Raw genomic sequence first — 9004 nt, forward strand, 5'->3', positions numbered from 1 at the left:
GCTAGCCGGTTTGCAGGGCCACAAAAACCGGCTAGCCGGTTTTGGCAGGGTTCCCCGGGCCTTTCATTTTCTCAATTTTTGCCATTTCGGTGCCTCGGTTGGATGTTTCCCCATTTCCAGAGTTAGAATAACCCATTAAGAGCATAGCAGAACCTAGGGTTTTGGTTTTGGATTTCCCGGGATTAGGGTTTTGAATCATGTAACTTACCCGGTTTCAAAATGTGATTAGGGCATCCATCTAGCACGAGATTTCCGTTCAGGTCGGCCAGCACGTTTGAATTCGGAAAACAGGTAAGAACTGAATATAACGTGTGATATAAATATCTGGGTGTATGTATATGTATGATATATATATATGCATGCTATGTGTATCTTTGTATGTATTTGGGTGATATCATAGCGACACAACCATTGTGTCGGTTCAGCAGTACAGGCATAGTACTGGTTAAGAGTGTTATTCACCCTGGAAAGTATGTTTTGGTACTATCATAGCGACACAACCATTGTGTCGGTTCAGCAGTACAGGCATCGTACTGGTTAAGAGTGATATCATGGCCAATCATACTTTTGGATGCTATTGATGCTATCATAGCGGCACAAACATAGTGCCGGTCCTACAGCACGATTATAGTGTTAGTAGGAGTGATATCATGGTCAGTAGCACAAGCAGTTAGAACGTTCTTGCTCATCTGTTAAGCCCTGTAGATAGGTGTATGGGCGCCTATTTACAGGTCGGAATTTATGTGATATGTTATATGCATTTCTTACTGAGTCTGTCGACTCACAGTTTCTACTTTCATGTGTAGGTAAAGGAAAGGCGAAGGCTGAACTGGAGTGAACCTGAGCTCGGGTGAGATTGTACATGTCAAAGCAGCGCGACCTGGAGTGTTCGGTCTCGGGACATCTGGGGATTTTTATTTTGGTAGTCGCTGTGCGACCTGTAATAAATGTATATTTTGAAAAGTTAATTCTACAAAGTTTAAAATCGGGATCCCGGCACTTGTAAATATTTTATCATATTACAAAGTTTAAAATTTAATGCAAAAGTTTTAATTTGACACGTTTTTCGAGAAACTTCTTTGATTAGCAAAGATTGCACAATAATTGAAAAAGCACTGTAGCGTGCCTTAGCATTAGGGCGTTACATCTGAACCTGGATCTCTTTGTCTGAATCTTTGATGTTGAAACTCCTTTTGCTGAAAATCTTTCTTCACGATCTTCCTCACTATGATTGAGGTATTGCTTGCTGTGTGTGGGCACTACTCTAATCACTAAGGGTTTCGAAATATTAAGGAAGAAGAGAGAGAGAGAGAGTGGCGGCCAAAGGTAGAGAGAGAGGCTCAGGTTTTTCTGAATGAAAAGTGTGATTTTCCTGAAGCCTTCACTATCGATTTATAGCATTCCACTAGGGTTAGGTTTGAATTATTTGGCATTAAAATAATGAAAATATCAGAGGATAATAGCTAAAAAAGTTGCCGGCCATGGCTTATTGGGTTTGTGCCTCACTTTTTGTAATTTTGCAGTTTTATCACTTTTGTATCTAATTTTCTCAAAAACGCTAATTTTCTAATTCAACCATTTAAATGTCGATTCTAATTATTTAATAACTATAAATAATTATTAAATAATATTGTCATTTATCATATTTATTAATTGAACCATACAAAGTATCATAATTAACAAATATGCCCCTAATAACTCTTTCTTTACAATTTCGCCCTTACTTAGTGAAAATTTTACAAATAGACATAATTTAAATTGAGAATTATAATTGATTAATAGAAACCAATTACATGAGTCTTACAAGCAATATTACCTCAACTAATGCGGGGACCATGGGTCTATATAACCGAGCTTCCAATAAGTAGATCAAGAATTTATCACTAAAATTCACTAACTTATTAATTCTTCGTTGAATCCACGCATAGAACTTAGAATTGCACTCTCAGTATATAGAATGCTCTATATGTTCCACCATATAGACACATCATTAGTTATCCATTGTTATAATCCTAATTTGATCAATGATCCTCTATATGAATGATCTACACTGTAAAGGGATTAGATTATCGTTACACCCTACTATGTATTTTATCCTTAAAACACTTGACCCCGTATAAATGATATTTCAACTTATGTGAAATGAGTACTCCACCATTTATGTTCGTTTGGTCAAGCTCGAAGGAGATCATCCTTTGCTTACTATTCGCCAGATAGAAGCTATAGATTCCATGTTTATGTTAGTGCTCCCACTCAATTGCACTACCGTGTTCCCAAAATGTACGTATCACCCTGACCTAAAAGTAGGCTTAACTAACAAATCAAAGAACACGAATAGCCTTTCAAGATTGAGCCTAATCATAACAGGATTAAGAACATTTGATCTATGATCAACTAGGCGATATTGACTTGAATAGATTTTACGGTAAGTTTAATAAATCTAAGTCAAAGTTCAATATCGGTCCCTTCCGATGCATACTCCATGCATCCAACTTGAGCTTTACTTTAACTAATGTTCTGGAAAGAACATAGCATTTCTCCAAATGCAAGTAAACTCTTGTTGTAGATTATCATATCAGTAAAACCCTGTGTCTGATAAATCTAGGAAACTTTATTCACATAGTCATGTTTACTTTCCAAAGTGATGACAACACAATAAACAGGATCAAGTATGTGAAAAGGGTTTAAGATGAATTTATAAATCAAATAGACAAGCAATTGATTAAGTGAACCAAAACATACACAAATGAATGAAAAATACTTCTGTTTCTTTATTGATGTTGAATAAAATAGATTACATTGAAATGGAGTTTTATTTCGGGCATAAAACCCAACAGCCTCAACCATATCACTCTGACTTCTCGTGTTTCAATTGGTGTCCATTGTATAGGACGAGCCTATGAATCCACAAGTCAGGCCTGTCATGCAGCGATCAAAAATTGTAATCTAACCACTGCATACATGGAAACTTAAACATGCTTATATTCTGATATAAAACTACTAGCATGCTTCTTATCATATTTTTCTAATCATGCTCAACCGATTAGGGTACTATAGCATATAAAAGCTTACTGAACCGTGAGTCAAGCTTGTCTATAATGATGTTTGTACATATCTTGATGATCTTTAGAGTACAAACCGGTAGCTCTGATACCAAATTATAATGCCCTACTAGCTTAGGCATGGTACAATGTTTTTTTATAATTATTGTGCTAAACTTTTCTAATCAAAGGGTTTAGTGTAAAATCGTGTTATACAAAAATAAAAAAAAAAACAATAACATAAGCACTACTACAAAAAGACTTTTTGCTTCGATTTTTAAGAGAGACGTAAAGAATTTTCTTTAGATGGTGTAAACGACGCTATATCCGTAGACACAAATAGTGATGTTTTTTGCTTCGGTTATGAACCGACACTAATTGGTTTTTTGCTTCAGTTATGAACCGAAACAAAAATAAAAGGTTTTTGCTTCAGTTTATAACTGAAGAAAATAGTAGTGCACCGACGCTAGTTAGCTTTTTGCTTCGATTATGATTTGATGCAAAATTAAAAAAAAAATATATAAAAAAATCTGAACCACCGCACCACCACCACCACACTACTACAAATCGTTCAATTCACATATACACAGATTTAAACTACCATTAAATAAAATAACAAAACTTGAACTTTGAATTTCACATTAGTGCACTCACTTACTTTAGCTAGTTTCATATACTTTGATGAAAAAGTAAAGTAGACTAATTGATCACATACCTAGCACAAACCGAAGGTAGTGGATAAAATGAAAAAAGATAAATTAATTTCAACAATTATTTTGTTTCAATGTCATAATAGCAAAAAAGAAAGATGTGGTTACCAAACATATTATTTATTAAAGGAAGCTTGTTTATTACGTACTTGCTTCCCATTCATATTCATATGGTTCCATTCTTTCATGTATATATGATTTAAGTAAAAATGATATATTAAATTGCATAAATCTAAAACCACTTGAATTGAAACTAAAAAACCAAATGAGTACTTCAAAATAAGAGAAGTAATTATAAAGTCAAGAATAGCAAGGAGGATGCCAGGAGTAAAGACATAAAACCTAAAACCATAACAAAATTTTGTGATCATCATATCTTTTTGGTTGTTACTAATAAATTACTTATTTCTTTTATGATATTAAACAACTATAATTAACAATTCTCAACCCCTCAAAAAGAAAATGTTTCTATTAAATGGGGTCAATTCAAATGGTTAAACCAATGTAGGTCCGTCCGATCACAATGGAGAATACTCGTTGAAAAATAATTTAGCTTAGCATCTCAGCAGCCGCCTTTTAAAATTTAACTCTTATACTTACCAGCTATTACCTACGCGGTAAATGCCCTCCAAAAGTAACAAACCATGTTGATTATAATGGACCTCCTGGAAAAAAGAATAACCGCACATTATGTTAAAAAAATATGATCAGATTGCTTTCAAAAAGCTAGAAATCAAGATAACAAAGCAGTTTTTACATGGACTTTTTTGTACATCCTAACTTATATCTAGCCAAACTGATATGGTACAAAAATAACACACAATATTTTTTAATGAAAAAAGTAATTTGTGAAAGGAAAACTAAACTTATTGGGATTTTGAACGTTTAAGGAGGCGTTTGGTTGGGAGGAATGAAAATATAGGAATAGGAATGGGAATGGGAATAAGAATAGGAATGGAATGGAATAAAATTTAAAATGCATAAAAAAAATTGATAAAAAAATAATTAAATTTTTTTTCTTGTTATATTGGAATGGTCATTCCTTCCTTTTTAAAATGGAATAACCATTCCACCAAAATGGTGGAAAGAGCATTCCATTGGAATGCTATTCCAATACTTTAAAATGCAACCAAACAAATGAATGGAATGAAAATTATTTCCTTTCCATTCCATTCCATTTCATTACCTCCAACCAAACGCCACCTAAATTATGTCTTTCATCAAAGAATATAATTCACACTCAATGGTCGATTATATTCTGTCAAGAACCCAAAACTCTAGTAACCAACAAATTAATATAAATGAAGAATTAGCAAAATAATTAAACTTAAGATTAAGAAAGGAATGAATAATATATAATGCACGCAACTCTTTAACTAGTATTACTATACACTTAATGATTTAGCTCCATGTTTTATCTATTTTCAAAAGTTGCTGAGTTCAAATGTGGGAATGCATGAGACATGAGGAGCTTTCAAGAACTTCATGGGGACCTTTGAACCATTAATTTCACCATTCTTCAAATCACACAAAGTCGAAAAGCACAAAAACAGTAAGACCAAATGACAGTGTTTGGACCATATAACATTTGCCCATAACCATGAATAAAAGTTAACCAAACTATCGCTCCAGTAGACTAAGAAAACATGATCATAACTCAGATTATAACACTAGAAAATAAAAGATATCCAACAAACACATAGAATACAAGTAGTCTTTTCCTTAGAATAAAACACAAAAACCTTTTATTTATATATATATATATCTTTATCTTTATATATTATTTATCTTTATATATTAAAAGTGTCTATCTAACGTTTATCGTTTTTTTTTCTTTCCTGTTAAATTTTAACAGAATATTCTATTATTTAACAGAATATCCTGATTAAAAAACTATTAATTATATCTCATTAATTTCACCCATATAAATACTCACAAAAGTTATTGTAACTAATTTTTCAAAAATTATGGTAAATTGCAATTTTATATTATTTTTCACTTCCATTGCTGCGATTGAATGCAAAAGAGGTAAACTAAATGCAAAATTATTTTCTAGGTTGTTCTATCGTTAGTTTTATAAAATATAAATTGAACCCTTTAAAACCCTAACTCTTTCAAGCCATGAACTACCCAAGACAAGTACTCTCCCAAGCCATCGATTATTTCTACTTGAATTCGTATTTTCGATCTAACATTTTTTTCATTTTCACAGGAAGCTTTTGAAAAGAAGATCAAGATCAAAATTAACAATACGGGTTCAATTGTAAGTGAAAGTTAGTGACTGATATTGGTGCCAGGTACTGATCTAATTTTACCACTAATCTGTCAAAAATCGTAAATTTTTGGGCTTTTTTATTTGATAAAAAATCTTCACCTTTGATTGATCAATGGCAGCCTGCTCGATCGAAAATTTTAGAAAGAAATCAATTTTTTGGCTCTGTCAATATTCATTCATGAGAACTCTGGCGCCGCTCTCTCTCTCTCTCTGAACTCCGACGCCCATTTCGTTTCAGCCCTCATTTCATCCACCTTGAACTCCAACGCCGCTCTCTTTCTCGTCTCATCGTCGGTCCATCTCAACCTCAAAATCACTTGATTAGTTTCGTTAGCAGGTTTTCAATTTTACGAACTGGATTGATAGATATTATTATCTTTATACTCCGAAATCTGATTTTCAACTTTAAGGGCATAGTAGTTTATATATATATATAAATATATTCATGGTATTATTTTAGACTTTGTGGATGCTTTTTGGATTGACCAAAGGATTATTTTGGGATTTAATTTAGGAATGTTAAGAATTAGTAAATGATAAGATACAGAAAAAAAAAATTAACATGTCAAACTTCACTATGAAAATGAGTAAGCTTTAGGTTTAATAAACTTATTATGTACAATTTGTAACCCTTTTTCTTTCAAGTTGCAGAATGTAAAGGACTTGTTAATGGTGGTCATCTTGGCTTGGGTGTCTAGGCGAGCCACGACGGCATCGAGGCGCGAAGACATCCGGAGATAATTCATTTGCTCGGTTCGTTTACGAATGGCATTTTCGGTGTATATTCGAGTGCCGTCGATGTTGCCTTTTTCCATGGCCTTCTTGATCTTGATCTTCTCCGACTCATCTTCTTTCTCGCATTTTCGGGCCTGGCGTTGCAGCGATTTGGCTGTGAATTTCAACTCCATGATCTGATTAAGCAGCTTCTCGGTGTTCCCCATGGCGATCGCTTCAGATAATTTCAAATTGGGATTCTAGGGTTTTTTCGGGCAGAATGAAATTGCAGAGATGGTATGAGATCCTTCTTTTTTTTTTCTTTAGATAAGCAACGTCCGTAGGATATTTTAAAAATAATTGTATAACAATTTTTTAGCTTTTTATTTGGATGTTATTATGATGAGTTTTTTCTCTTGGTAGTTTTTGTTCATTTTTGTTCTCTTTTTTTAGGTATCGAGAATATTACTTTGTCTTTCTCTTTCTTTAAAAACTTTTGACTGAAATCTTAGTGGCAATTTTAATTTTGAAATTTCTAAGCTTTTCAATCCCTATAGTTTATATTAAGGGTTCTTCTATTTGTTGTTTGGTTCTAATTTAGGGATAAATATCATCTGATTGAAATTTGATACAATGAGAAATATACCTTATGATGTGACCGAAGAGCAATTTATAAAAAAAAAAATTCAGGGGATTGGCTATTGGTTCTTCCAGGTGTATTTTCAGTCTTTAAACTATGCTTTGAGAGAACCATAGCTTTTAAATTATTTGATTACAGCTACTGGTCTTGCATTATATTTTATTTGACACACAAAATTCATATTTTTATTATATGCATAAGGAAATTGATATTGAGAATTGTTAGCTCTTTTAATTATTTATTTGTACATAAAGTTTCAAAGTAGTACTTTTTATATGATTAAGTTTAACTAATTTTAAATCTACAGATTTAAGTGTATTACTCTATCTGGTTTATTGCCAGAGTATGCTTCTACATCTTAATTAGATTTATATTAAGATTTAACTTTTCTATTTGTTATATATGGGATTCTTAGATATTTAGAGTAGTATTATTAGTTTCATGCATAATAGTTCTCTTTATATTATATAACCTTACTTTTACAATGTCAATCCTTTAAGATCTTTAAGTGTTTGGATTTGTGCTCATCTAATCATTTTTATTTTCAAATGCGTGATTGGTATTTAGTTGATGCATTTTATAACTATCAGATTTTGCACAGCTATATCTTTGTTATTTATAGCTATTATATAATATAGCTATTGTATAGTTATCTTTATTATTTATAGTAATTGAATTTTTGTAAATTCGTATTAGTTTTTGGTAAGATAGTTGTGTCACCATTATCATTTAAACCATTTTTTTTTTTTTTGCAGTTCCATAAAAACAGCAGTGGAAAAGAAAAAACGAACGGGGGAGTAGAGGTGAAGATATGATGCAATTTAATTTGATGTTTTAATTTTGTTTTTCCTTTTTCTCTTTCATTAGTTTTGAACTGGCCTATTAATGGTTAGAATGAATGTAATAACATGAAGAATAGATAGAATTTATCCTTCTATAAATATAGAGTTTTGTCCTAAAATATATATATTAATTGAATAGCAAATTTCATGTTTGTTTAATTATTTTTATTGTAAGTTAATTTGTAGAAATTACATTAGTAAAAAAGAATGAAAATATATTATCTCCTCACTTTTGTTTATCTTAATTAATTTAGGTGAATGACATGAAATTGATGTTATGTTTGTACTATGATTCTTTAGTGGTTGAGATTGCCATTTTTGATGGTGAGCATAACCAAGAGAGTGGATTATGCTGATAAATCTCTCACAGGTAATTTGCAAACTCTTTTATAATTTCTCTAAAGAACATTTTATAATTGGTCTACAGCCAATTAAGTAAATGAAATACCATTTTCAAATAAAATGAACTTATGATTCACATTTTAAATATGACTTGACAGAGAATAGTGGCAATTATGTCCGGTTAACAGTTGACACACAACTAACTTCACTTAATTTAACAATTTACTCTACGGTTTAAACAACCTAATATTAGATTACTCAAGTATAATTTTAGTTTATTAACATAATGATGCAACAGTTTAGAAATTTTTAAACAAATATTGTTAAAGAGGTATACAAAATAATTTTTGAATTTAAGACTTGAACGTAACAGTGTATGTTGCAGGGTCAGATATTTCAAGATAAAGAGCTACCCCTGTTTATTGCTCTTTTTCAGCCTA

The 9004-nt window shown here is 31.8% G+C and overlaps 1 long non-coding RNA gene across 1 annotated transcript; it reads left to right on the top strand.

Moving 5' to 3' along the window:
- Window positions 1–6898: 6898 nt before the first annotated feature.
- Window positions 6899–8451, top strand: LOC115717343 (uncharacterized). The gene is made up of 2 exons (XR_004011737.2): window positions 6899–7037; window positions 8136–8451. It is a non-coding gene; the product is annotated as an uncharacterized LOC115717343 (long non-coding RNA).
- Window positions 8452–9004: the final 553 nt, after the last annotated feature.

The sequence above is a fragment of the Cannabis sativa genome, chromosome 5 (genome assembly GCF_029168945.1).
Source record: "Cannabis sativa cultivar Pink pepper isolate KNU-18-1 chromosome 5, ASM2916894v1, whole genome shotgun sequence".
NCBI classification, from domain to species: domain Eukaryota; kingdom Viridiplantae; phylum Streptophyta; class Magnoliopsida; order Rosales; family Cannabaceae; genus Cannabis; species Cannabis sativa.